This window comes from Lontra canadensis, unplaced genomic scaffold (genome assembly GCF_010015895.1).
Source record: "Lontra canadensis isolate GAN:19392208 unplaced genomic scaffold, GSC_riverotter_1.0 scaffold64, whole genome shotgun sequence".
Classification (NCBI taxonomy): Eukaryota; Metazoa; Chordata; class Mammalia; order Carnivora; family Mustelidae; genus Lontra; species Lontra canadensis.
The window spans coordinates 1,261,573-1,265,034 of NW_022631058.1; the positions used below are offsets into that span (position 1 = coordinate 1,261,573).

General features: G+C 39.6%; 1 pseudogene; it reads left to right on the forward strand.

Moving 5' to 3' along the window:
* The first annotated feature begins 1,710 nt into the window (after positions 1-1,710).
* LOC116879893 lies at positions 1,711-2,986 on the forward strand (annotated as a pseudogene).
* The last annotated feature ends 476 nt before the right edge of the window (positions 2,987-3,462 follow it).

Sequence of the window (3,462 nt, forward strand, 5' to 3'; positions counted from 1 at the left end):
CTGGCAAAGAAGACTCATGGGAGTTAAAGTGTTCAATGTCCCCAGCTTTATCAGGATCTTCCCATATGTCCCTATTCTAATTTTCAGGATCTCATTCCTTCCCAATTTATACCTTCACTTTAATAGCAGACACCCTGTGAGGTTGAAAATTCAATTTGCATTGTAATTCAACCACTTGCAGGATGAGGCTCTGAGTTGGTTTTCAGCACTCTTGGCTCTTTTGGCTATACAGGTGATAAGGGTTTCTTTCAGCACAGAATAGAAACTTTTAGGTCATTTATGCAGCGCATGAGCTGGGAATTTGATTCCTAAACTCTTCCTTATTTTTCCTTACTTGGTCCAGTGCAATTAGGAGCAATCAGACAATCTCATACTCATTATTTTGCTAAAAATGTTCTAAAATATTAAATACATAGCCACTCTGTAACTTGTCTCGTAAGTATTTGACTAGGAGTATCCGATTGTGAAACTTTGTGAATCTCTATTGTCACATCACACCACAGACAATCCATGTTCTCTTCACCAATGGAAGTAGTCAATGGTACTTTTGAATTTAATAAGATTAGAGAACCAATTTCAAACACTGGGCACCATAGTCTAGCCAAGTTGACACTTAAGCATTATAAAAACTTATGATTAAAAGTAGAATTAAGCATTATAAAAACCTACAAGTCATCCTTGGTATCTTTCACTCTTACTACATTAGATCCATCAGCTCCACTTTCAGAGTATATTCTGCCTCTTACCACTTATCATATTCAATATTATTGCCACCCTCATTGAGGCTATCATCATTGCTCATCTATACTCTCGAAATACTCTCTTTTTGGTTTCTTTGCTTTCACTCTGCCTTCTACCCCGCTAGCCCCCTACCCTCTGAGTCCATTATTTATGCAGCAACCAGAATGGTTTACTTGAGACACAAATTTAATCATTTCGCTCACCAGCCCCAAAACTCCCGTGGCCCCAATAAACTCCAAATAAAACTCAAACATCCTATTATTGTTAACAACTCTATATAGTCTCACCCTGACTCTCTTTCTTTGATTTTATTTCCATATTCACCAGCATTTTTATGAATTCCCCAATGTCTAACTGAAGGTGTTTTTGTTTCTTTTGCCTGGAAACCTCCTCTCCCAGATGCTCTTATGGCTCCATTCAGACCATTGCTCAGAAGTCATCTCTTCAAAGTCTTCTCAGGATCACTCTATTTAAATTAACTGCATTATACACTATTCCCTTACTCTGATTAACATTTCTTCATTACTCCTATCATCATATGGTATATCATACATGTATTTGTTTAATGTCTGCCTTCTTAACTAGAATAAAAACTCCAAGAGGACAGGGGTTTGCCTGCCTTGTGTCTTGCCAAGTCCTGAGATCCCAGAACTATATCTAATGTACAGTAATGCAAAATCATTTATCAAATATATGAATGGTATTTATAGAGTACCCTGTGTTAGTACTCATAAGGTTGTTTAGAGGGTTAAATTTGATAACACACAAATACTAAAGACTGACAATTATCTTCTAATTTAAATTCTTCCTTCTTTCCTAAGAGAATCCCCACTTTTTATTTACTTACATGGCTTCCCAGAATAAAGACTCCATTTCCACCCCATCCACACAGTCACACTGAGCTAGTACCCACAACTGGTATCAGGCTGCAACCTCTGTCATTCCTGCCACCTCTCTTTGCCTCTGGCCATGGATTTCCACAGAGTGAATGAGCTTTGGGCCTTGGTGAAAATGTGTAAGCAGGATCCGAACATTCTGCACACCAAGCTATGTGCTTCCTGTGGGAGTGGGTGGCAAGTGTGGTGGGTGAAATACTACCTGCTGCTCTTAAAACTAAATCAGAAGACAATATCAAGGAGGAAAAAACAGATAGTAAGAAGGTGGAAGAAAACATAAAGACAGAGGAACCATCAAGTGAGGAAAGTGGTCTAGAAATTGACAATGAAAGTGTGATTGAAACAGATCCTGATGCCTCTCAAGGAATGGGAGATGGGTGCCTGAGTGGCTCAGTTGGTTATGTGACCACCTTCAGCTCAGGGCCTGATCCTGGAGTTCCAGGATTGAGTCCCACATCAGGCTCCCCACTCAGCCAGGAGTCAGCTATTTCCTCTGACCCTCCCCTCTCTTGTGCTCTCTCTCTCTCACACACACTCTTTCTCTGTCTCTCAAATAAAGTCTTAAAAAAAAAAGAAGTGGGAGATGAAAATGTAGAGCTAACCAAGGAAATGATAGATTAAGCAAAGAATAATAGTGGCTGACATTGATGCCATAAGTGATGGTGAACTATGGAAAGCCATTGACTTGCTCACAGGTGCCCTCAAGCTGAATCTTCACTTGGTCATTCTGTATGCCAGAAGAGGCAGTGTCTTCATCAAATTACAGAGCCAAATGCTGCCATCTGAGACTGTGACAGAGCTACTGAAATAAATCCCAGTTCAGCTCTGCCTTCTGAGTAGTGAGGGAAAGCACACAGACTTCTGGGCCATTGGAAAGATGCAGCACATGATCTTGTCCATGCTTGTAAACTGGATTATGAAGAAGATGATCATGCATGCTGGAAGAAGTTCAACCAAAGGCCCTGAAAATTGCTGAATGTGTGAGAAAGGATGATCAAAAACATGAAGAGCAGGAGATCAAATAAAGAATAGAAAGAGTTAAGAAGGCTTGGGAAGGACATGAGACAGCTCAGAGGGAGGAAGAAGCCAGAAGACAATCAGGAGCACAGGATGGCTCCTTCCCAGGTTACTTTCTTGGAGGAATGCCTGGAATGGGAGGGGGTATGCCTGGAGTGGCAGGGATGCCTGGGCTCAATGAAATTCTTAGTGATCCAGAGGTTCTTACAGCCACGCAGGATCCAGAAGTTAATGGTGGCCTTCCAGCATATGGCCCAGAAGCCAGCAAATATGTCAAAATATTAGAGCAACCCAAAGGTATGAATTTCATTAGTAAATTGCCAGCCAAATGACTTTCTGACAAATAAAGCCCGTGCTGAAGGAAGAGCAACTTTGATCACCCAATGGACATCATGATAATACAAACAAGTGTACCTCTGACCTTCTCATGGAGAAAACTAGGGTGCTGTGAAGATAATCCCTACTCCTCTGCCCCACAAGCAACTGAAACATTTTATAGTGGTTTGCCATTAGGGTATTCATTCAGATAATGTTTTCCTACTAGGAATTACAAACTTTAAACACTCTTTTAACCTTCAAAATATTTAAAAACAATTTAAAAGGGTATGTTAATTCCTATAATTTTTATTTATTTATTTATTTATTTATTTTTACTAATTGTTTCAGGTTTTTTTCCTTTGGATTAATTGGGCAAGGTAGACACTTCAGTATGGAAGATTTATTGCTTAGTTTGAGTGAAATGAAGGTTTATTAGTGGGAAGCAAATATAGCATTTAAATACATAAAGTTTGGGTTGAATTTATGGTTT